Genomic DNA, 27,732 nt, shown 5'->3' with positions numbered 1-27,732 from the left:
GTATTTTTGATTGAAAATGTGACTTCGCCGCCACGACAAATTCTCTTAGAGTATTAATAGTAGTGGCATTAGGTATATTTATTTTGTTCGAAACTTACACTTTTTATAATACATTTACGAGTTGAATAAACTGTAAATTATTATTTTCGAAAAGATAAGATGTGGTTTCCTTTAGCAATGCAATGTTAAAATGACCCTCTATAAGGCAGATAAGTGAACTCTACTTCTAACAATTATGAATTTTGCACCAATATACTGCACCCATACAAAACAACTCCTAATCTATCTAGTAATAGTAGAACACGCTACTAAGCCGTGGTGTGACAAGTCGTGAATAATTTAAAACAGAATTCTGCACGCTGGCAATAGAAATTAAACCTAAACAGGCGAGAGTACTACAAGCAAATTATACACTTAGAGGATGTGTTGGCTGGCTGGAGTAATAGCTGACGTGTTGTCGATTAGCTTACAATAATAACGAACTAAGTTTGACGTATTCTAACATTTACGTTTATATTACATATACATACTTACTATACTGGGTGCGTTGAACTGAAATCGAATATGGGTGCAATTATTTAAATACTCTTTATAAATGGTGTGGGGGTTTAGTGGAAGAAATAAAGTATGTATCTATGTAGGTATGTATGTACGTGAGAATTGCCTCGTATGCGCCAAAGCTTATGTTAAGAGTATGTCACATTTGGGTTGTTAAGCTATTTGATAATCAATTTGCTATTACGTATACGATGAAAGTCTACATTTTTATTAATAAATGTGCTTCACTACCTGGCAGTAAATGCGAGTCGTCACTCTTTATAAAACATCTGCTGGTTGCTGTAATAAGTTCAGAAAATGCTGTAGAATATTTTTAGATCCAACACAGGCTTAGCAGGTGTCCAAGACGTTGACAGCTTACTATCAAGCGAGTTATCTGTTCATTTTACACTATTATTTTATAAAAATAAAATATTGTCTTCCATTATCCTGTTACAATGTTTAAGACGGGTAAAATATCTAAGTGGGTAATTATTACTTTTCAAAAATCCAATAAAAAGCTACAATACGTAACATGAAAGCAACAATGCAATCATCAACAAATATTTTTCTTTGTAACTTTACGTAACAGATGTCAGAAAACTCAATACCGCTGTGAATAACCTTACAAAAAAACCTAAGGGACTGACACAAATGTGTGTGGTTAGTAATAAGTGTCAGTTTGAATGTCATAAACTGCGGCTACATTCGGCAAATGGAACAAAAACGCAAGTGTCATTAGACTGTTGTACAATGTGTTATTTTCTAGTTTGATTGACGTGTGCCTGGGAATATTAGGATCTGTTAATTTGTATTTCCTTTAAACTCTCTTCGCGGCACCGCTCAAATGACTCCGTGAGGCTTGTGCCTTCAAGTTTCAATGACACTAACACTTTTTTATTGATTTTTGTTAGCTTTATTAGACACGGAGACTGCTGGTGATATTTTAATCATTATGAGTGTGATTTGAGATAGAAGGTAGAGAAGAATTGTACCTGCTAAGTTAACTGCTATAATAGTAATTAACAAGCTAAATAGCGACGGATTTTAAGGTAAAATGGGGCATTTATAGAACTGATTCCATTACAACGCGAACAATTAGATTCCATACAGCGTTCACGGAATGTAATAAAAAATGTAGTGTCAGGAACAGATTCCATAGTTGTGTAATCGAAGATATAAAACGGGACAGAACAGTTCTTTGTTGCTTTTAAGTTGTTTGATAGTCGTGAAAGCATAAGTATGTTTAATTAATGTGAATCGAAATAAGATTTAACACTAATTAGAAATCATACGAGTATTTGACCAAGATTTGTCACCTGTCTAGTTCTCACGTTTGAATGAATAGTGAAAGTATTGTAACATAGTTAATTGTATTCATTTGTTTTATTACTTACATCTATATACTATTATATAAAGCTGAAGAGTTTGTTTGTTTGTTTGTTTGTTTGAACGCGCTAATCTCAGGAACTACCAGTCCAAATTGAAAAATTCTTTTTGCGTTGGATAGCCCTTTGTTCGTGGAGTGCTATAGGCTATATATCATCACGCTATACCCAATAGGAGCGGGGCAGTAATGGATAATCTCAGGAACTACCGGTCCAAACTGAAAAATTCTTTTTGTGTTGGATAGCCCTTTATTCGTGGAGTGCTATAGGCTATATATCATCACGCTATGACCAATAGGAGCGGAGCAGTAATGACTAATCTCAGGAACTACCGGTTCGAACTGAAAAATTCTTTTTGTGTTGGATAGCTCTTTATTAGTGTAGTGCTATAGGCTATATATCATCACGCTATGACCAATAGGAGCGGAGCAGTAATGGCTAATCTCAGGAACTACCGGTTCAAACTGAAAAAATATTTTTGTGTTGGATAGCACTTTGTTCCTGGAGTGCTATAGGCTATATATCATCACGCTATGACTAATAGGAGCGGAGCAGTAATGGCTAATCTCAGGAACTACCGTGTTTGAACTGAAAAAATCTTTTTGTGTTGGATAGCCCTTTGTTCCTGGAGTGCTATAGGGTATATATCATCACGCTATGACCAATCGGAGCGGAGCAGTAATGAAACATGGTGTAAAAACGGGGAAAAATTATTAGTTTTGAGAGCTTCCGTTGCGTGCGCTGCGTAAACAGTTAGTTATGCAACAATGATGTATGACGGGATTATTCCTCTTAAAAAGTTCTAAAAAATATATTATAAAACAAAGTCCCCCGCTGCATCTGTCTGCCTGAACGTGTTAAACTCAAAAACTACCCAACGTATTAAGATGAAATTTGGTATGGAGACAGTTTGAGAGGCTCCCGGGAAACTACTACTTTTATAACGGAAAACTTTAGCCTGAAAAACTGTATAACGCGGGCGGAGCCGCGGGCAAAAGCTAGTTTTATAATATATTTAGAACGGAAAGGGAATTATATAAATAAGAACTTATATTAATTTTATAGTAAACGATCTCAAAAATACTTTAATTTTCAGTTAAAACTAATTAATTATTGTATAACAAACACATTTTTTTAAAGTCCATTTTCTTTTGCTTGTAATTTAAAAATGAAATACCTTTTGAATAAAAAATTTTAGCTACATAATTTTCAAATTTAAAAATACAAGTCAAGAATGGTAAGATATAATTTTTAATTACATAACAGTATGGTTGTCGAAGAATTTGCAAAGGAAGCTGAACTCATACAGCCACGATTTTAAAGTTGTTTATTTATTCCCCTGTCATGTGAAGTAACAATCCGGTCCTAAAATTGATTATTTTACTCTACAATCAATCTCGAGGGTAAAACGCCGACAAACTATTTCCATCTACTATTACACGTGTAATATACTGTCATTACAACTATTATGTCCATTCCATGTCAGTAATTAGTTAGTGTATGTAATATTGCGTCAGAGATTTAAAAAATGAGACTCCAATTACGGAATCATGCGCTGTGCAGAGATGTATTTCGTGTTTATAGTTGAAGTATTTTGACACTATTTTTACGAGAACTTTCTTCACTTACGACAAAACCGGTTTTTACTTGCGATTTTGTCCTCGTGAACCCCTCCCTAGGACAAAAGTAATGCGATAATTCAGGAAATTGCAAACTAACTGACTTGGAATATGTGGCAAATTTAATGTAAATCCGTTTAGTCGTTGCATCGTCTACTACCAAACATGGATCTTCACTTACCATTTATAAAAATAATAAGTACTAGCTTTTGCCTGCGTTTTCCCAGCGTGTCAAAGTTTTCTGGGATAATTATTTTCCCATGATAAAAAGAAGCATAATATAATACTCAAGAGTATTGTAGCTTTCTATTAGTGAAAAAAATCAAAATCGGTTTAGTATTTCAAAAGGTTAGTGCGTTCAAATAAAAAACAAATTCTTCAGCTTTATAGATCAACAAAAAGTAAGATTATTTTGTTTAAAAAAGAGGCACATTTAAATTATCTCAGCACCTTCCTATAGTTAATACTATGACATATACTTATTTATCATAGGCGTGTATTAAGATAGTCATCAAATAGCCAGTTAACAATATTAATAAACAATCTAGTCGCGCTCATATCGAAATCCAATAAAAGCTAGTCGATCATAACTCCATGAACACTAGAGTAGCTCATACAGCCTTGTAAGAATAAGAACATGGCGTGCATTCTGGTTCCTTCCCCTTTATTGTACCTTTACTGCATCCGCTCCTGTCCGTCTAATCCCATACCGCTTTACGTTAATAAGAATAGATGAAGATAAATAACAGTTGCATGTTTCATTTAACTCGTGTGTATAAATCTGTTTGAATTAATAAAACTAACAGCCAGACTTGGACGGCCGCCGTGTAATTATAAAACGTTTTGATCAGTTCTCTTTGGGAATATTTTCAATTAAGCTTTGTGTAGTGAGTAGTTTTGCGTAATAAAGAACGTTGCGAGCATTGTCTATGATTTACTATTGATTCTCACAAAAATATATTAAAAGATGGCACATAATCTATTTTTTATTATTGTTTATTTTTAATTAGGTAGTTATGTTATAGTCATCAATTAAACATTTTTTAATCGTTAATATAATTCGAAATACTTACTCTTTGATAAAAACTTTCTTTTCTAATTTTTAAATTTGGAATCCTTAACAAAGGTAAAGTATTATGCAAAGGTATATGTATTCGTTTTAGATTGTTTGTCAATTGTATGTTTACTGTCCTCGTATTGTATTTGATAATTTTTATAGATTTTCTTAAGCCTTCTTATTATTCTGACAGGTTCATAATAATATAATACATATATATACATAGTGTATACATAGTATACAATTTTCCCACTACGACTATTGACGAAATAAATATTTTTAATATAGTATTTTATCAGTAGATCCGCTACTTTTCTCCAATATATGCTTAAATACGAACTTCAAAAGCCTAACACAAGGCGTATTCACACACAAACGTGATTTCAAATAGTCAAAGTGAAAATCTACCGCAGTTAAAACGAATTGTATAGAACAAAATAACGCAAAATATTATTTTATGGTCAAGCGCAAAACAAACGATAGAAAGTCGCAAACTTACGCAAGATTAGTAATGTTTTCGCAGTTTTTTTAATCGTTTACAAAGTAGCTATATATCTTGCGATCTAGGTTGTTAGCACGTAAGCCTGCCTCCTTCCATTCCTAAGATGATGAACATAAATCTCCACTGATAAATCTACGAATGTCCACACCGATTTTATCAGCTGCAGACCAAATTAGGAAAATGGGAATGCAATGCCTTTTTGTTGCTTTAACATTGTCTGAATAACTTTAGTTTCGCAGAGATTTAAGTATTAAATACAAAAACCAACCTAAAGTTAAAAACTCTAATGATGCTACGAAAATGCTCACAAAATTAATTGCGTTTACTCATGAATTATTATTTTATAAAACAATTTAAAAATATATAAAGTTTCAGTGCCCAGTTTATGACATAATATTTTCTATTCTATTTTCAATATCATTATTTATTCATAATAATAATAAAGCATTTAAACATAAATTTACAATAAAAAAAACTTTATTCGTATAAAATTCTAAATACACTATAACAATATTTAAAAAAAAATAGTGTTAAAAAGGGATTTTTTCATCACCATACCTCATCATACCCGCTGATTTACGATGTCAGTATTTGAATATCGCATTTACATGCGTTTCCAATTCAATTATCATATAATCAACCAATAAACGGGCACTGTTGACTTACGGGCGCCCTGGGGGTTTAATTTATCTCCACGTATATCTTCCCATCAAATAATGCATTTTTTCACACAAACCACTTCCAAACGGGTTGGCATTTGATGGAATTTACGTTCCCTGTGATTAGGTAAATTCAGTTCGTGTATTAGTCTGTCAAGGGTTACTTATTTATCGGTGCTTCGTTGTTGATTTAAGTTTGAATTTTTATTTTTTCGAATGATTGAATGTTACAAGAAGGTTGAATTGTTTAGAGAATACCGCAAACCACAGTAATTCAAGTGTTAGTCATGGATTGTTCAGACAACAATGGAATAAAAACCAGGAATTGAAGGTAGTTACGCATAAAAATTAGCGGTTTATCACTCCTAAGAAATACCTAACTTTTATCATTTTGGCCGCGAAAATTTTACATAGTGGCCAGTTATAATAAAAAAAATGTGTTAAAAAACAAAAGAGGTTTTATAAACATGAACACAAAATACCATAGACATCTTTTAAATCCGAAAGAACACACATTTTTTAAAATAACTGGCCAGTTTCCTTATTTAAATATAGAACAACAAATCGATTATTTTATTTATACCCAATATACTTCAAGCATTTGCAATGCAAAGTAAATCAGCGTGCGCAATCACCCGCGGAACAATATACGGCAGTGCAACGTGACTTCAATACCCTTTTTTAAGACACAAAACGTGTAATATATTTTTTACAATGCAAATAAACCTCACGCATGAACATGCCGATTTATGCAACCACCGATAATTCGTTGCGGCAATTGTGTATTTTTTGTGCGCGCAGATGCAACTTGGTAATCTTATAGTGATATCTCTTTCCGACGTGAAATCACGGTAGCGCGTTAAAGGCGTTTGTACATTATAACATATAGACAATTTGGTGTTTGTATCTTATGTAATGTATAAATATAAGGTACCGTTTGTTATTGATGAACGTAAAAGTTTATCAAGTTAATTTATGTTGGTACTTATACCAATGTTTTTATTCAAAACTGATCTCTTAATTTTTTACTTAAATATCCTATTAATGTATCTTTCTATTTTTTCGTAATTACTTATATTACGTCTATAATTTAATCTCTATGAGAACATCAAAACAAAACAAAAACCAAACTCCTTTAATGACACTTAATTGTCTTAAAACCATTCTGTCCTAAAGTGACATAAAGCATTATGATTATCAATCCACAAAAATAAACCTGCGGTCACAAGCGCCACGCGGTTGGTGTGTACAGCACCTTATGTAGTGACGGCTGGCAGTTCAAAGTGAAGGCCGCGCGGAGGCCGGCCGTCGACCGCGCTATTTATACAGCACCCACAACTAGCAACTACCGACTGGCATCGCACAGAGCAGGGTAGCGCAGAGACAACATAGACAATCTATACTTACGTCACTTATTTGGTAGAGAAGACTATAAAGGCGCTTTCACACGAATTTTTTTAATAAATAGAGATTGCATTTAACTTAAAAATTTAAGACTAATTTGCTATGTATTCGTTTTTATCGACAATTGTAGCAACTCCGCCTAGAACTTTGAATCACAAAGCACTGTTTCCCGAATGGTTATATTATAATCAATGCTAGAATGTACCTATAATAAATAACAAACAATTATTTAAATATGTTTTCACGTACTTTCATCCAGTAAGTTCTTCTATGTTAGTTCGAAAGCATCTAAACCATTCCTCCTGTTGGCCACGCAAAAACAAAATTATCCTCTTTAACTAATAGTCACGCTTAAACTAAAGTACTTATATTACTCTAGTCTAATAGCAAATTTTCATTTTCTAACTCGTAATATCTGATATTTTTCTCTACACTGCGCGTTGAAGCTGAATGACCGGGATCCTCTCAGACCCTTTCGCAACATAGTTCCCATTAACAATAATTTACACCCTACGTACAGCTCTTTTCCATTCCATTTTCGTTCACTCTACGTTCATTTGACATGTGCGTTTAAAATGACAGCGAAGAACAAATTAACCCGTTCATTATATTCAATTGTTTTGAAGTGTTTCTCGGAATGGCAACACTGATTGGGTTTAAATAAATAGTATTTTTACAAGGTATCATTATTGGCCAAAGATCGTTTATGGTATGTTATCTTGTAATTTTAGAGTATTTTCAATTACATTTTCATTTGTTTTTGTTTTACACTTCACGTACAGTGAGATAAACGGTTTGCGTTTCGATTTGAAATATTGGAATTACATTTGTAATGTTGTTAACGTAATTATGTATGCATTATTATTATGTTCGCTTTGAAATAATCATACAAGGTGATTTTTTAATTTTGAACCGACTTCAAAAAAAGGAGGTTCTGAATTCGACTGTATTTTTTTTTTTGTCGTTTTTTTATGTTTGCTATTTTTCTTGTTTGTGAATGGAAAAAACCGATAGCATAAGGATTGAAATATACTAAAAGAAACATCACAATTATTATAACTAAAACAGTACCTAAACGTTTTGGAAAAACCGTCAAACATCGATCCACATCGGAGTAGGATAAGAGCAGGTGAAAAGATTTAATAACATAGATAAATAACGCGTAAAGACATACAAGTATCTCGGACAATTAATCTTAATTAGAGTGTGCTCCCATTTTATGCAGCTGTTTGAAACTGATGAAAAAACTTATTTACAATATAGCTCAGGCTTAAGGCGGTGCCTCAACCAATACAGCGCTCTAGGCATTTCTAAAAGTTTTATTCTAAATAAAAAAAATACACATAATATTTCTGCAATATCTTATCTTCACTTTGGTTGTTATTTTTTTTTAATAATGTGGTTATGTTTTCTTTACTGTCATGATGAAAATGCCGTTAATAACCTTTCCATAATTTTTCTTAGCAACCCACAAAATTGGATAGAAAAATTAATAAGAAATATTTTGTAGGCCTAAAAATTTTTAAAAGACTTAACATTTATTTTTACTGTGATACTTCATAAATCTTTGAAAATTCCCACCCGTGAGTTGCGGACCGTCTCGTATTGAACGACTTGCTCAAGGCCCTTTGCTCGAAGCGGCCCCTTAAAAACTTAACGCAACTTTGAATAATTTGCTGTGAACATTTTTACTCCATCCATTATAGAAGTAAAGAAAAAAATCAGTCGCCTTGTTAATTGTTTAATTAAAATATATTCCAATTTTAAGGTATTAAGATTATCTAGATAGATACACTGAAAAATGGTGTTATTTACCGATTGCAAAAATATTAATTGCGTCGCATTTTTCTTTTTTCTTACGTGACTTTAAACTGGTATGAATTTTATTCGCCGATTTTGTATCGTAGCTTGATTATATTCATTTTAATTGCTTCTAACAATCAATTAAAAGAGTATATGTAGAATTACTTTAATATTTATTTTAAATCCAATATTTATACCTACCTTATAACACGGAAAACTTGTTTTATTTTATAAACTCACTTTTATAACTTGAGGGTTAAGCAGAGGTGGAACTAGTAAGTAGAATTACAGTTTACGTAATATTTTATTTCTTGATAGGACAGGGAATTTTTACGACGTCGACAAAAAGTCTAGCACTGTTTGGAAATAGTATCTAGTTAAATACTTCATCAACAGGATGTTTATAGTATTGCAGTGACGTAGCTTGCCATAGAGGGACATGTATCAAAAATCGTAAGGGTTCTTCCAGCATCGGATTTATACTTTTCTTAGTCCTTACGTATAAGCCACTCAGTTTGCGTTGCCCTGCATATAGCAGGCGCCTAATGTGCGGGAGCAAAAAAAAGTTACCGAACTTTTGAGTAACCACTTCAGATTACCGTATAGATGGTACCGTATAGGTGCATAGATGCAATTCAATTTTGCTCTGAAGTGCGATATCGCTAAGACGCTGTTAAATTAAATTCAGCATCTTAAGATCAGCGCTATTTAATAAGCAAATATCAACAACATCTCAACTGATAGCTTAAGTCACACATGTGACACATTTTAACAACTGTGTTTTGTTTATTTAAAGCGGTGACTCAACTGGGCCCTTATTCTGTATGATAGTGTAAACGCGTAACGCGGCCGTGTCATGTTATCTTTGAGAAATGTGCGTGGAATGGTATTCTGTAAGCCAAATTTCTATAGTCCTAAACATGACGCGTTGTGTTACGTGCTTGTTACGCACTGTTAAAATAACGTGCAGGATAAAGAATAAGGCCCCAGAGAACAACTTAAATGACAGCTTATGCTTGGTTTAGTAAATGAACTCAAAAGTGAGTTTCATTTGTTAATACGGCCCTTAGAGGGGCCCTTAGAACTCGAGGGCCCATATATCGTATAATTGATAGGGCTGATACAGTAGTAGCAAACCCCTTCTTCTTTGTTACGCATATATCAATAAGAAATCAGTGTTTCTAATAATAATATCTAGGTTGTGAATGAATAGCGAAATTGCACCCGTTTTTCTTCAGAGAAATCGACGTACAGATCGATTTCCTTTAAATGCCGTTATCACGCAGTAATTGTAAAGAAAATGATATTGTTTGGAGTAATTCATGGTACGAAGAATAATTTTCGAAATATCTAGAGCCAAATAATGGGATGTTGAATGTATTTTGAAATTTGATTGTGCAACTCAAAATATATTGTTTGGTGTTATTACATATATAAAACTGTATAAGTATGCGAGTCAGTACCTAGTCATTACTGACTCCTGCTGTTACCGGTAGGTTATTAACGAACTATTTTTGTTTTGAAATAAAGCGTTCCAGTTGGGAACTGTAAATCATCTTACTGTTTTCTAATGTTTGAAACAGAACAGGCATTCTAAAGTATATTTTTATTATAAGTGAGGGTAAGACAAAGCTAGAGCTTGATTGTAAGTAAACTGATGTCCGCTCGATTATCGATTGACGATTATCCCTCGCCAGTTGACATAATTTTGCTGGCCTTGTCGAAAACAGACACGATGTGGTCCATCTTATTTTTATCTTACATTGTCATATATCGATTCAGCTTTAGATACTACTGAATCGAAATCATACATTATCGCCTTCTCGACCCTTCCCAAAAATCTTAACTAGAATATAAAAGAAAGTCCGGCTAACTTCAAATTTCTTAAACCAAAACGAATCCCAATTGATAATACAACCTCATTTGCTGCGGTCTAGTCCGTCACGTGCCGTACAGTTATTACAGTACGTTTCAATTCTTTAAACGGAGACTCTCACTCTCAACCACAAAGAACGGCGAAATTTAATTTGATGATTAGGAAATTAAATTGGCGGCCAATTTGTAAGTTTCTTTTGCTGACTGTCAACTACATAATGATTACAATGCGGTCGACATCGTGCTATTGCTTTTTTTGGGATCGTCCGAGCGACATCGTATTGGTATTTGGAACGGAAAATTAATTCGAAAAACACTAATAAGATTTTAGTTTTAATCTGCCTTTTTGTGGTGTTGGTCTTCACAAATAATGTGTAGTCACAATTGAGGTTACTTTTATAAGGGTTTTGTAAATGTTGATGGTGTGTTATTCATATTCAATAACTCATTATGATTTGATTGTCATTGTTTTGACGATTACCCGATCTAAAACAGGGCAGTAAAATTATGTTCGCTGTCGAGAAATACTCATCTCTCGTCAGTCGATACTATCTGAATCACATTTCACTTACCATCACGTGCAGTGGAAACTTAGACATGCCCTTAGAAAAAGACATAAAAAAATTAACATTTTCGAAGATGTGAATAATGAGAACTTATAAATGTTTAACATTAATGTCAAAAACGCTGCAGGAACAATCAAAACATTTTAATTACAAAATCTTATTTTACGATGGAGTACAATGAACCTTTATTGCCAGCCGTACAGCATTTAATGAAAGAAAAATGGAACCTAAATACACTATGAAAAAACATCTCGCTCGTTGAACGAGAAGGGATCCGTTAAACACCCTACCTCAGCGTGTCAGTAATTGCAACGCTTAGAATATTAAGAGCAATTCGACCGATCATGAAATACACCACAACGTCAGTGCGGGATGCAAATGAAAAAAGTATATTACATTAAAGTCATGTGTTTAAACTGTAATTGCATGTGTTCCGAAGAAACTACACGCGGTAATAGTCGCAGTTCTGTGAGTTAGAAATGTACGCGTGATTTGATTTAATGATGTCTCCTCGCTTCCTTTGACGTCTTTTTTATTAAAGTTCCATTAATCCCTTTATTAATATTTTTAATTGAATTTTATTTCCTTTTATTGGAAGATCTTCATTTATCCTTGTAAATACTTTTATCTACTCATATCCTAAACTACCGCCGTTTTCGATAAACGACCTCAATCGCTTTTTCGATCCATCGTGGAAATGCACCAATCACAGCCGTCTTTTTTTGACATGTTTACATATGTTGCGTGTTATTTGTTTTATTCTCTGGATCAGATTGTATATTAAGAATGAGATCATTTATTAAAAACGCCCGTAAGTTGTGTTACTTGTGTAGTATATTTTATTAAGCTTTAGACGAATTATCTCACATTCTAATCAAATCCACTCTCTTTACAATATCTTATACATTCGAATTTATTTAATACTCACGTTCTCTTGCTTCTTATTCTTCTACTGCATTGTTGAGATTAACCTTGAGATGTTTTATATTACACAAGACATTTATAGTACGTAAGTGGCAAGCAATCCCATTTGGATTACATAGCAACCTGCGGTTCTAATGGCAAATTGGCAATCTAGCAATCTGTTGGTTTGGAATCTGGTAGCTTAACACGTAATTTAGTAACCTGTACTAACGCCATTACTTCCATTCTGTAACACGAACATCCAAATGGAGGTTTTCTATCGAGCCCTTTGTATCGTAAATAGTATTAGGAACAGGTTTTGCGTTTCTCGTCAGTTGTTGAGGAATATGAATGGGAATTAGTACATCCTTTACTTAATTTGAATGAATTATGTTATTTGAGAGGAAAAAGAATGAAATTGTAGCCAAAGAACTAATTATTCACTTTTATATTGAGTAGAATTTCGTGCGTCATTCTGAAAGTGTTTAGAATTGTAATTAGTACTCCTTAAAATAAATGTACGTAACGATATATTGGTGCGAAATTTGCTGTCTCATCTGCCTTTTTTTGTTTGTGTTATATTTGAAAAATACCCAAATCTCGTTTGCTCCGCTCAGATAAAAATGAAAATAAGAGTAAAATGTTTTTGGCTTACCTACTCTCCTTTATAAATAACTTATAACGTATATAAACTATTAACAAACTGACCGGTAATTTACGTGACATAAGGAAACAATGGGCAAAATATGATTTGAGAGTACGTAGTACATATATATATGTACATATATATGTATGTATGAGAGTATTTTCTCGGTATGTAAACGCGTCCTTTTACGGCCTTCAATACGTTGTGGTCGATATTGTGATTCGCTTTTCTTAGTAATCATTTTCATCCAGTTTGTTAATTTTGTTAGAGCCTAACTATTCACGCCTTTCTTACATTTATATTGTTTTCAAATACCAAGACTGATTCCAATCGCGTCTAAGTACATGATTAACATTTTATATTCATAGAAAATTATTTAATGCTTGAATAATATTCGAGATGCTAGTAGGATTATAAACTCTATACAAATGATCATTACCAACACTAATAGATAGATAGATAATAATTATGTCAGCAGACAATTCCTAGACAACAAGTGCAAAGTTCAGCAAGAACCAATAAATAGAGCATATAATTACGTATTTGCGCTTTACTGCTCATACGGCTAACAACTGTATTTTATCATTAGAAACCATAATTTCTATGGACTCCCACGTTTCACCGACCTGAATCAATTGATTCGTATAATTGAATAAAGCGTTCGTGATAATGAGACCGATTGATTAGAGATATCTTATTTGTTAGATTTGGTTTTGATCGAGGTTCGGTCAATTTTAGGCGAGGAGCTTTGCTTTAAATAAATAAAATTTATTTTATGTTCAAAATTTTATTTAATTTGCCTTGTTTATTTAAGTTATGGAGAGAACGCATTCTATTGTTTCTTACTACCTTGTAATAATTAAGAATACCTACTAACATAAGAACATAAGGAATCACTTGACATAAAATATCATTATGCAATACCAACTAATTTGGTTCCTGATATAAAACAGTACAACGTTACGTATCTGGTACAAAAGGTAAATAATAGTTAAACTGTTAATTAGTCTTAATTATTATTAGCCATGAATTGCTGCGAGTTGTAATCATATTAAAGACATATTATAATTGACAACTGTATTTAATTACAAAGTAAATTCCATCGCCATTCGCCAGTTTCAATATTATAGGAAAAACTACAAAGGGGTAATGTGAAATATATTATATAGTAACAGAGCATATAATATCGTATATATCTTTCATATATTTTATTACGATAAAAAAATCCTAAAGTACCTATACTTTATATGTTAATAATTCTATATTTAACTACGTAATTACCCGAGGACGACGACATCTTCAATGCCACAAGGATCCGTCTTCTATCTAGATTTTAATAAGGAACTTCAAGCCGGGTCAAGAAACACATAAAACATTATTCGTCACGCGCCTTGGTTACAGTATAACGAGAATTGTACGTATCAATACTGTTAATGATGAGTATTTCTTTTTGTCAATCCGCTTGTATTACCGCTAATTGAGGTAACGTTTATTCAGCAACGCGTGACAGTTGCGTGTACGACTGATTCAAGTTCCTTCCAAGAACCTAAGATTCATTTGCTGTATCTGTGTAATGTAGTAGTATATTTCATCAACTTTTTAGTATTCAGAGCTATGCCCTTCGCATTTTAATATGCAGCATCAAATCATCAAGCAAGTGGATTTTTTTATCTATAAGAGAAAAGAATAGTACAAAATATGATTCGATTTGAGATATTTTACGGATAAATAAAATTGAATTACATTTCCGCTGCTTAAACATAAGACACAATTTATTATTTGTAACTGGATTATCGTCAAAAGAGGAAATAAACATTCTCTTGAGTCAATAGACAAGAAAATAGGTAAATGTAAGCTATTTCAATTCCGTATTACTACCTAAAATATATTTCCTGCTTTTGCTGTTCATGCTAGTAAAGGAAAACGATGAATTTAACGATGCATGAATCTAAATTTGTTTTTAATTATATACCAACATTAAAACACGTAGGAATCAATGAAATTAAATTGCATTATCTTGATCACATATAGTAGAACACATTTATTCAAAGACAGCAATAATTTCAAACAGCAATTTAGCAACTATTATCTATTGAGTTTTTCCATCAGTATTTGATGTGGTCAGTGTAAAACGTTTAAATTATCACTATTATTTCAATGATCAACGGTGACAAGCCGCTAGCGCATAACGTTACGTCAGGAGAGTTTATTTTATATCAGCTACAAATCGGTATTTTACTCGTATCTAAGGCATTTAAGTCACAATTAGGCAAAGGCAAAACATCGTGGACATGCTTCGTATTATTACGTGCTATATTTCTACAGTATCTTTTTAGGAAAGCTTTAGTAGACTTTAAAGAAAGATGTCTAAACCCATGAATTAGTTTTACTTTGATAATTATATACCTATCCAAACATTCATAAATTATAGATATTACAATTATAACGCCTTTCCATAAATTAACATTTTCCCTAAGGTTTCATAGCCACCTTAGTTGACATTAAGCTACAAATCAAGTAGTTGATATAGTTGATATTAATCTGATACCGAACTCTCGGTCTAAATCGAACGCCACGGGACGCCGGGTCGCGTTGTGCTGACAGTAAAGCAAGACGGTGAAATTGTTTAACTAAAGATTGTTTGATTGGTTTACGAAGCGAAGTTCACTTTTCCCGGATGCGTCCTTTGAAGTGTTTTCGAGTTCATTAGTTTAGATGATATTGATTTTATTTTGGCTATTTAATTAGGCGTCGCGTAGACGCTGTTAATTTGATTCCGAAAAGACTACACTACTATGAAACTGAAACTTGCTTTAACTTTTACCAGAAGTTTTTAACGTCTGCCCGGAGTCTTGTTTAAGGTTATAGCTTAAGGTCCATTTTCATACATTTTGTTTCACCTTTAATCTGGGTAACTAAACAAGTATTGACAAGTAAAGAATTTAAATTCACGTCTAGTTAGTGATTAGTTCTCGCAGTTGAAAGAAAAACGTAAAAATAATTAATATGCATGGATATTTCGGCCTTTAAAATTTCGTCGTATTAAATTTAAATAATATAATATATTAATAACTAAACGTGAATTTAAATTCTTTACTTGTCAATACTTGTTTAGTTACCCAGATTAAAGGTGAAACAAAATGTATGAAAACGTAAAAATAATTAGTATGCATGGATATTTCGGCCTTTAAAATTTAATATGACGAAATTTTAAAGGCCGAAATATCCATGCATATTAATTATTTTTACGTTTTTCTTTCAACTGCGAGAACTAATCACTAACTAGACGTGAATTTAAATTCTTTACTTGTCAATACTTGTTTAGTTACCCAGATTAAAGGTGAAACAATATGTATGAAAATGGACCTTAAGCTATAACCTTAAAATTGTACTTTAAATTTAAGCTGCTACGGTCTATAGATACACATATATACATTTTTATTTAAATTATTTTAACTTATCGTAACTATACCCAACGGAATGGCCATTACATGTTTGCCTGACATTATCTGTATCGCTTACAATATCGTATAAATTGTCACAAACTGACCCATTCATATCAGCACGGCTTGCGTTTAACCTGTCTTTACCTCAGTAAATCTTCGTTGCGTGCGCAGACGCCGTGTTAACATCGTTTTACGCTAAACAACTCCCAACGAAGCACGTTCGATTTAAATGTAAATACAGCAATTAGGGCCTCCTTACACGACTTCTGTTACCAATCTGCGAAGTGCCGTTACCCGCTGTGGATTAAGACGTCATAATGAAGGTAGTCAAAATAAATACCAATAAATTTGCATTAAGTAAAGCATAGCGTGAGGCTATGAGAGTCTGTTATGCAAAATATATATTTTGTCGTACTATGCTCTTGCTGTATTTTTCGGAGTTTTATTTACACTATATATAAACAGATCAATTATTATTTTCTTCTACATTTACCCATATTTATCTTAATTTAATATAGTGGGCGATGGCACGACACATATTTTTGTCACAGAAGTAGCATATAATAATATGATTTGGCATTGTTCCGCAATAAATCTTAATTGTTCCTGCCATCCATAACTTACGAGATATCTAACTCCGGCGAAATGGTAACCCTGTTAAGGGCAGCATAATCGAATTAGTTCGAACACGGAAGCTACGTTATCAAATTGGAAATTTCTAGGGCGTGTATTAGTTAAAATATTCAGAGCATCGCGTCCCGATTGGCGACATAAGTGATATGCATTGTTTGTACTAGGGCTGCAATTGGATTTTGAAATAAGAAAACCAACTAACATCCCTTAAGTGCTTTGTTTTATTTCGTTCGACTAAGTAAAAAAATGTACTTTGTGAATTATCGCTTGCTTTAACGATGAAGGAAAACACCGTGAGGAAACCTGCATACTTGAGATATTCTCTATTAGGAATTTTCGAGGATGTGTGAAGTCTACCAACCCGCACTAGGCCAGCGTGGTGGACTAAGGCCTAATTCCTCTCAGTAGTAGAGGAAGCCCGAGCTCAACAGTGGGACAGTATATAATGCAGGGCTGATATTATTATATTATTATTATTATATAAGTAAAAGTTATAAACAATTTTAAGTTTTCATGGAATACGAAGTTATTCTAATGTTTCGGATTCATGTCTAATTTAATAATTAAGCGTATTATAATGGGTTAAATAAAAAATAAAAACTAGATTTATTGAAGGTCTTGGACAATATTGATACCAGTGCAATGTAGAATTTTAAAAATATTATTATAACACATTAAGTCCACGTAAGCATCTCCGAAAACGTCACGTACAGTTCAACGATTATATAAATATTTTACAAGCGATTTTATACTCTCATGCGTTTGCTTTTGCCTTCGATACACAATCCAATCAATTTTCCTGCCCTGAGGTTCAAATACAGTTTACAACTGAGTCCTGACACAATACAACGAAACGATTTTGACCAGGAAATCTAGGAACCATTTTATCCCGGCCTACACATTGGACAACTGCACTAATTGCCACCAGCTACGGTGGTGCACATAAACACTAATGGGAAGCCAGTATTGCGTTATCGCTATCTTATCTTGAAGATAACACCATTATTGTTTGTTGGCTGTGAAATGGTCCTTCCTTGTTGTACAAATTGAATCTTTGTGTTGTTCTTATAGCTGATGATTCATATCGGGGATATAGCTCAGTGGTAGAGCATTCGACTGCAGATCGAGAGGTCCCCGGTTCAAACCCGGGTGTCCCCTGAAAGATGTATTTTTATCAAAATATAAATTATTATTTTTGAGTCACTTTTCAATAATTTCTATACGCTTGGATTACTAAATTGCAATAATTACTTAATAAATATTTTGCATTTATTTTTTAATTTGTAAAAACTGAATATAGCGACATCTATTAACCCATCCCCGAACTACTTTTTCAAGCTCGATCAACCAACTGCATTACACTCAGAACTAAGGAGACTATTTAAAACGGTCTAACGTATTCCAGTAATGTTTACACGCTTGTAAAGAAAATAAATATCATTACGAGACAGGAAGCGGCTGTCTGTAGTGCTTAGCATCCTGCCTTAGACTATCGTTTTTATTACGTGCCATTATCCTTTTCTATATTCGCAGTTCATTACATTTCCCTGTTTACAAGTTTACAGCTCGTACACATATTATTAAACACCATTTGCTTTAGTTATATGCCCGCATTGAGAGGGAGACGACTATGATAAATATATATTCTTTTATTATCTTTGCGTTGATAATTCCTTTTTTCATACCTATTCTTTATCTTGCAAATGAACAATAATACGGCTTCATAACAAATAAATCATAAACATAAATTATTAGGGGTGGCAAGCGTGTGTGATGTGATGTGATGTATGACTTATTGTTATATTTAAATTATAAAATCTAAATGGACAACCACAGACGTAAGAGGAACAAACATACATGTATTTGGAACATAAATAATTCTAGCCAATTTGTCGCATATGCTTGTCACGACCAAAAATGGTTGTAATTATAATTAATTAAACATGGTCATACTTATTATACTTAATTTCTTTAGAAATTTGTTTTCCTTAGTATAAAAATCCCATGCTATAGTATTTTGCCTCTCTAAATCTGGACATAAGCTTAATCTGTGTTTACTCAAGACTTCCGTCTGTACCTCGTTAATACGAGATGCGTTTTATTCGTTTTACAATCGTAATAATGGTACAATCTTATACGTTTACATCGCATTGTTATTTTCCTGATGCGAATCTGTTGATTAAAACGCAACCATTTTCCTGCGTCTTAATTGGGATTAGATTTTTACAGTTAGGGTAAAAATCACCTAATAAAAAGGGAAAATACTTTCCTTACATACAATAAAACAAAATCCCCCGCCCCGACTATGTTTGTCTGAACGCGATAAAATCAAAAGCTACCGAACGGATTTCGATCAAATTTGGTTTGGAGATTGTTTCAGACTCTGGGCATGACATAGGCTACTTTTATCTTGTATAGTGGAACCTTAATCTAGGAACATAACATGGGCTGCTTTTTATCCTAGAAAAATATACATCGGAACTTTTATCCCGGAAAAACATTATTTCATCTTCAATATAATACTGTTTAGTGGCCAGATTATTATAATGGTGAGTTACATTGGCCCGTTGATTCTACAGAAATCATTAGAGATAGTTTAAAGATCAAGGAAAATCTTCCCAACTTTATAATCGATTGGTTCATCTGGATGACGGCTAACACACGTAGTTATAAAACATCAAATTTTTTTACTAGAACTTATTTTAATTATCACATTTAATTTCAGATACCAACGAAGATACTTCACAACCTACAACTATTAACAAAGGTACGTAAACTATGTAAACTTAAAGAATAAACAACAAATTATTCAGCAACATTGTTGGAACTAGTCCATGTAATAACACCTTATTCATCCATTATACTTTTTGCTAGGCTTGTCATGTCAAACCATTTCTGTAAGTTCAATAATTATTCGTGTCCCACTGCTTCTAGACATAGTTATTTTGAGGCACGTAACTTTTTTAAACGTTTCAACCCTAAGGGCTTAACTTAGGTGGTAACACGCAAGACATGTAGAAGTGGGAACTGAGGAATATTTAATGTCAAAACTAAAGTCTGTAACCGCAATAAAAAGTTTACAACAAAGGTTTAAATGACTCATCAAGGTAACTAATAAAACCTAGATGGGAGAAAAGAAGATAATTGAACTCTTGTACATTACAAAGAATGTCAAAAACGTTAACATCCAATTCCTACATGAGCTGTTAGTGTAGATAACAGTGGAGTAAAACCCAAACACAAACATCGCTGAATAAAAAGCCAAGTGAGTTGCCACAACAATAACTTCACAGTTTTTATTAAACTAACAGTAACTTTATCCGGTACTGATATTAAAGAAACTGGTGGTATAACAAAACCATAAACAATGAACATACGGAACTAACTATCAACTCGTAAGAAATTAATCATGATAAAATTAGATGACAACAGATAGTCACACTCTGTATTCTTACTAATGTAACTCTTGTTTGTAATATCGAATTAATCGTTTACGTTCCGCTTTCTACTTCGCTTTTCCATGTTCACATTATTAATATTTATTTTTGGAACTAATTTTGAAAGAAAGCATGCAGATATACGGGTATTTTTGGAGTGATTTGCTTAATTTCATGCTATTTTATTGTTATTGAAAAGGTAGCGATTTAAAAGAAATTTAATTATGGGAATTGGAATCACAGACAATCTTGAACAACTTTCGTATCAAAATGATTTAAGCTGTATGTTTATAATTTTAATGCAAGATCTATACAACTGTATTTAAATGAATAGTCCAAAGCTTCCATTTGTTCAAGTGTGTAAATTTATTGTGAATCATGTTAGTAGAAATAATTTTGCAAATTGTCTCCGTAAGTCTTCAGTAATATTATCATGTTTTGACATAAGCAATAATGCTTATTTCCAACAAAGTGATTTATCGTTCTTCGTCGTTTTATTGCTGCGTAGGTGCAGGGTTGTGGCAAATTCTTCATAATATAGCCTAGATCTTTTATTAATAGTTAGGTCTAATATTAAATTACACAGCAATTATTATTTAAGTTAAATAAAACATACATACATACATAACATCACGCATTTTATCCCCGAAGGGGTATGCAGAGGCGCAACTAGGGCACCCACTTTTCGCCAAGTATGTTCCGTCCTATGATGTGATAGGGGGCGAGCCTATCGCCATATCGGGCACAAATTCCAGACTCCGGGCTGATACTGAGCAGAAAAACCCAAATATCACTTTGCCCGACCCGGGAATCGAACCCAGGACCTCAGAGCGCTATTGTACCGGACGTGCAATACAACTACGCCACCGAGGCAGTCACTACGCCACCGAGGCAGTAAATAAAACATGCATCCAAATAAAGTCCATTTTGCTATAATTCAAATTTACCTAATTCTTATTCGTTCCGGAGCACGACCGCATTTGCATGCCTCGTCCATAATGGCGTTTTGATAATGATTTTATATTAATGATAATTACCACGGGTTTATTCACTGAAAACAGCAAAAACACACACATCCTCGTAAAAACTCATTACATTGTCACGAATAATCCATTTGGTTTTTAGTTAAATTTTCCACTTGCTTTGTTGTGTTGCTGACTAAAAGGTTTTACGATTGTTTAGAATTTTATTTACTTCCTGTTTTTTTTTTAGTCTTAATGCATGTTTATTGAAAACAAAAATAGCGAAATGAATGAATCTATACTGATAATTCGAAATTTCGTATGTATTTTGTTTCGAATCGGCAACTTAAATAAGCAAAATTTGGCCCTAGCACACGTAACACCGTCTTTTATTCCGTTTTACAAATTATAAATCACGGCATGTGTATAGACATTATTAACATTTTTATCTTCGAAAAGATATATATGAGTTGCCCGTGATTAGAACTGGAGTTGATTAAAGTTATAAGGTCAGCCTCTGTCATGTCATAGAACGCATAAACGCGCCAAACTAAAATTGCACATGCGCACCACGGTCCTAACTCTTCGGGAATAAAGAGTACTTCAAAAGGTAAACCCTTGCTTTCATATCAGCCGGCGAACAGTAGTCACAAACCGGACAATTTATATCTTCCAACCCATAATAGAATACAAGCAAATTGTTTGCAGAAAGCAATTTCGGATTTGCGGCACTGTTTACTCGTAACTTTATTGGTCTCAATATATTTGATTTTGAGATTATAACTGTCGTTTGTTACGGGTTTTATTGGGCAACACTGTTTGCAAAGAGGGAATTTAGTCTCAATATTCAATGACTAAATATTATTGTGGTAAAATGTATTAGTTCTTGTGAGGTTTTGTAGAGTAACGGTATTTGTCAGTTTATTTGTGTTGGAAGGTTGGATACTGTGTTTATGTGAAAAGAAATTTTGATTTATCTAACGTCAATTGAATCATTGAGTACTAAGTAATTAAATACAATACAAATAATATTAAATACAAAGTTAATGAATACAGTAATTAGGTAAATAAATAACAACGTCCAAATTACTTCACTAATTATGAGCCTTAGATATTAATAAACTGTTTTCATCATCATAATTATAGCAATCAGGTTTACTAAGGTTCGTTTATCTCTGAAAATATTTGATCCAAGGGGATAATATGAGAAAATGTCAATGAATTACTTGTGAATTTAACTACATTACTACTTGAATTTGGTTCAATACTTACGTGCTGTAAATACCTTATCTAACCTCATCAACTCCACACTCATAATTTATCTCAGTTACTCCAATTAAATTAAAAGCCAGCATTCTATCGCATCAAGTATTTGTCATTATTACCTTTTCCTTTCGCCGCACGCTGTTAATCGGTGTTGGGTCGAACCATTAGCGTCTGTTGATTACATCTAAACAGTAGCCGTCTGGTGTCTACGTGTTTTGTCTGATGGTCTATTTATTTCTTGGCATATTGTTATTTTACTACCTTGAACTACATCTAAGGTATGTAAGGAACAGTTATTTCGATTAAACTTCGTCTTGGGCGCTGTTGTAGCGTTCGTTAAGGTATTTGTAAGTGTAGTGGATGAATCTTGACGTAATGCTTTATTTCCTTTGTTTTTACCTTCCAGATTTTTTTCGGAATAGTCATATTTACATATTTAGGCATGTAAGAGCTGTTTGAACTTAATGAATCATAAACTACGTAGTTCAAATTAAATCGAAATATTAAATTCTAAGTTAAACGACGCAGGAAAATAATCAATATTTTACCTAAATTCATAACCTCTAAGATTTTAATGACGGATTAAAACTAATAAGACGAAATTCGAAAGGCGATTAGATGGGTTTCGTGGAAACCAAACGTAGACAATTTGTACAGTACACAGCTCATCACCTGAAGCGGTTGGTGAACTAAGTTGAATTAGCTACAGTAGCTGGTTTGACTATAGTAGCTAAGCGGTACTACGGATTTATGCGCCTGATATTCATCGCTACGGTTTGATGCAGTGGTTGTGAGTTTAGAGCTATTTCATAGGCGGAGCGGGTTTTCTAATTACGATGTTATATATATTTTAGTTTATAATTTTTGTATCATAATAGAAACTTTGTAACACATTAATAGGTATAAACGATAATAATGGAATATTTAAAGGCACTCGATAGTTTATTTTATGATGGTCTCTAAGCAAGGCGTTGTAAGTTTGCTAAATAAAATGAAATGTAAGATTAATAATATGAATAAAATAAGTATATTTGCTATGAAGTTATTTTTAAGGGCAACAATTATATCCGTTTAATAAACTTTATACATAAAGTTTATTATTCTTGCCAGTAAAACGTTAGGCTTAAATAAAGTTGAATTACGTTTGCTATCATCAATTATTTCTATATATATTTTAAAGATCAGTGTTTCATATTTTGTGATTGGAGTTATTTCTGCGTGTCATTTTTTAAAACTTAACAATAACTTTTATTTTGCGTGATGACAACAATGAAAATTGCTATTTTTGTAAATATTTTTCTGAACATCGATTAATTAATTAATCTAGTATAAAATCATTCTACTTTGTTATAGATTTTTTCACCACAAAACGATTACACATACTATTGTATGACCCTACCCTATAAGTACTACATTTGTGCCTACAGAATACTAAATAGTAAATCGGCAAAAACAAATAGCTAATACGGTCGTCGTTATATTATGAAGTTTTCATATTGTGTATAAAGACTAGAAATAATCGATTTCATATTTCTATCAACCATAATCGAATACTGACTATAGCCATACTCTATAAACTTATTTAAGCCTGGAAATAATCGATTTCGATTACATGTTTATCTATACAGTAATCGAATAGAATCAGTCGAATGGAAGACATGTAAACATTTGAATGGGAACATATAACGCGTATTCCAACATTACGTTGTAAATTCTGTAATTGGAATTACATTCATGGATTCCCTACTAAGCTACGGCGCGCTCCACATCGCCCAAGCTCCTATTTGCATAGAAAATCTCTCCCGCTATAACAGTTTGTGCAGTCAAACAATAGGTTCCAGTGTCATAATATTATAATAACGTTAAATTGTAAGTCCAATTGCTTAGAATATTTTACAAATATCTCTCTTTATTAACAACCTTTCTGTAACTAGTGTTTAATATTGTTAAAATATAATTTAAAATTGAATTCTCGCCTGTCAAATAAATTGGAATAGCATAGATCAAATTTTAAATATTTTAATCATTGTGCATTTACAAATATTTTTTAAGTCGAATAAATATGTTACTTTAATTTTATTTTTTAATTAAAAACTAAATTTAAAAAGTAAGTGTTGTTTATGATTCCTTTTAATATAAAACCTTTTTTCTCTCGTAACCTTTAAAATGCCTATAAATTGTTGCGTTGCCGTTTTTCTTCGCATCACCTGTCGGGTGTAATGTGCTTTATCTTGAACGCGTGCGAAAGGTGCCCGGTTTATTTGTCGCCTGTTTGAAATGCATAGATCGGGAACATTTTTATTCACGATCCTGACTTACATGAGTTTATTTTTTGAAATTGTATGAATAATGCCTTACTTTATATTTATATTCAAAAGCATATTACCTATTTCATTTACAAACTTAACGTTTAAGGTTAATTAACACAAATGTTAATTACTAAAAAATAATTACTTACCTACTAATATTATCTATACATACTATAAAACAAAGTCCCCTTTTCTGTCTATCTGTATGTTATCGATTTTCTCAAATTCTAATTAACAGTTTTTTATGACATTTGGTATGGAAATAGCTTAAGACCCTGGGAAGGTTATAAGTTACCTTCTATCCCGAGAAAATATATATCGGGACTTTTCGGAAAATCACGCGGGCGAAGCTCCAAGCAAAAGCTAGATCATTATAATATAAAATACTATCTGCTTAAAATTGATCACAAGCCAAAAGATAAATAATGTTATAATAATAATTGCTTAATCACTATTAGGACATACTATAAAGTCGCGTGCTATGAGTAGTACGACAAGCATGATGACAATAGTTAATTGATGATTGCAACAATGTTGAAGACAACTGCAATATGGTAGCGGTTGGCGCCGGCGCATTTTAATCGAACCTCGACTTATAGACTGAATAATTTAAATAATAGCCAGTTTGAATATGGGCAGTGAAGTGTTAGCTTTAACGCTTGCATTATTTATGCAAACATGCCATTGAATATGCCTAACTCTTTATTTTAGTACTTTTGGAAATCGTTTAATTTATGTTCGATGATATAGATTTTTGTATAGGACATTATTTTGTAACAATAAAACGTGTTAACTAGTCTATTTCCCCCTACTTGCCAGCCCGAGCTGGTTACTTCGGTTTGTACCTTGTCTTTTGCATAAATTTTATCCCTAATTTAAAATGTCCATAGTTATATAAGTAATTTTAATAGATGTTTAGAAATAATAATTATTCTTATTCTTTGTTTTGACGTATCATAAGTGCAACTTTGTTCGCCTACGTGATAATTAAAGTATTTTATTTTATTTTATTATTATTAATATTAAATGAAATGTTTTGAATATTGCAGATGAAAATAGATAATAACTTAAAGGAATAAGACTAAAGAATGATTTTTTTTTATTCATTTTAAATTAAAAACAAGTAACAACACGATTATGGCACATTTTTTATGATAAACAAAACCATGCATGCCTAGACTAAAAATTGAAAATAATTTATTTATATCACGTGCAATTCTAATTAATTAATTATACTTCGTGTCTCATTGTTCGTTTGTTATGCCGTGTGAGATTAAATTGTAATCAGATCATAATAACATATTATTAGATAGTCTTAATTAACCACTGCGCACACTATCTATTCAAGGCGAGAAAAATCATTAATAATTTTTTTCATTGCTTTATGACATCCATTGTTGAAGTCGATGGACTTCTTGACATCCGAATAAAATATAAAATTATACATACAAACACTCACGCCTTTTTTTCTCTAAAAGGGTAGGCAGAGACGCAACAGAGAGTGCATTCAGTTTTCACCGTAGGTATTCCGTCCCATGATGTGATGGGGGCGAGCCTATGAAAAAGCCTACATCAACTTTGCTCGACCCGGGGATCGAACCTGAGACCTCAACACTGCAATCATATCGTTATACAACTACGCCATCGCGGCGTAAATAAAATATATTTCAAATTAAATTAGTAATTCTTAAGATGTCCTCAAATCAATACCTAAAATGAATTATAGGTTAGGAAATAACAAAAATATTTGTAAAAGTAGCTGCTTTGCATAATAAATGCTATACATTAACTAAACTGCACAACTAACGATGGTTATAAACGAAATACTAACTTCTGAACTAGATTAGCCTTACTGTTCGCGTGAAATCGTATTAGACGACGCAAATGGCCTGTCCCACTTGACAAAGCTAACTTCTGATGAAGTCTCGTTAACTCGTAAATTGGTACTTGCCTTTTATATGAGTCTTGATTTGTACGAAAGCAGACATCATTTCCGAGTTCGCTTTAATTATTTAATTATGTTTATCTGTAAGGTTATAGTTTACATGTCAGTGGTAAAAGGCGAAATTGTCTATAAGGAAACTCGACATAACATATTCTAATATGCAGAGGCGGCCTTTGGGGGAGGCGAACCGGGCAACCGCCCGGGGCCTCGTGCTTAGAGGCCTCGCGCGGTGCCTCGCAGGACCTTTTTTTTATTTTCTTACCGACGAAACTGTTAAAAAAGGGGACCGTTTTTTTACTCTGTCCGGGGCCTCGCGTCTGTTTGTTTTTGCTTTCGCCTGGGTCCTCGCGTCGTTTAGGGCTGCCACTGCTAATATGCATAATTACGGTCTACAAATCGTTCTAATGATAATTAGATTCTATATCAAGGGAAGCCGGCAAGAATCGTGATGGACCTTTCGCCACTGTTTAAGAATGGCTGTAATAACACACGATTTGTATTTTATTGTTTTTAAGAATAGATGATGGCTCATTTATCATTACCCATCGATGAGGGACATATACTTCAATCTTTATTTTATTTATATTTTCAATTCGCGACATTTTTAGTCGAATTAATAAACAATTCCGATAGTTAACTGCAGATACCAATCAAAATAAGTATTAGTAAGTAATTCAAAACTCTTATTGGACAGCTTTAAATTCCTGCTATCGATCGATATCGATTAATATATTTCAGGCGTTAGCAAAACTTACACTTACATTGTCAATAAACG

The 27,732-nt window shown here is 32.8% G+C and overlaps 1 protein-coding gene and 1 non-coding gene across 2 annotated transcripts in view; both read left to right on the top strand.

Moving 5' to 3' along the window:
- The window catches only part of LOC115451023, a 91,389-nt gene that overhangs the window by 52,122 nt on the left and 11,535 nt on the right, over positions 1 to 27,732 (top strand). Inside the window, exon 3 of the mRNA XM_030179215.2 lies at positions 19,764 to 19,805. The gene's annotated coding sequence lies outside the window, so the exon portion shown is untranslated. The remainder of the gene's footprint in view (positions 1 to 19,763; positions 19,806 to 27,732) is intronic.
- Positions 18,125 to 18,196, top strand: Trnac-gca. The gene has a single exon. It is a non-coding gene; the product is annotated as a tRNA-Cys (tRNA).

The sequence above is a fragment of the Manduca sexta genome, chromosome 12, assembly GCF_014839805.1.
Source record: "Manduca sexta isolate Smith_Timp_Sample1 chromosome 12, JHU_Msex_v1.0, whole genome shotgun sequence".
Taxonomy (NCBI): Eukaryota; Metazoa; Arthropoda; class Insecta; order Lepidoptera; family Sphingidae; genus Manduca; species Manduca sexta.
The sequence above is the reverse complement of the archived record's forward strand: the minus strand, read 5'-3'. Positions and strand labels throughout refer to the sequence as shown.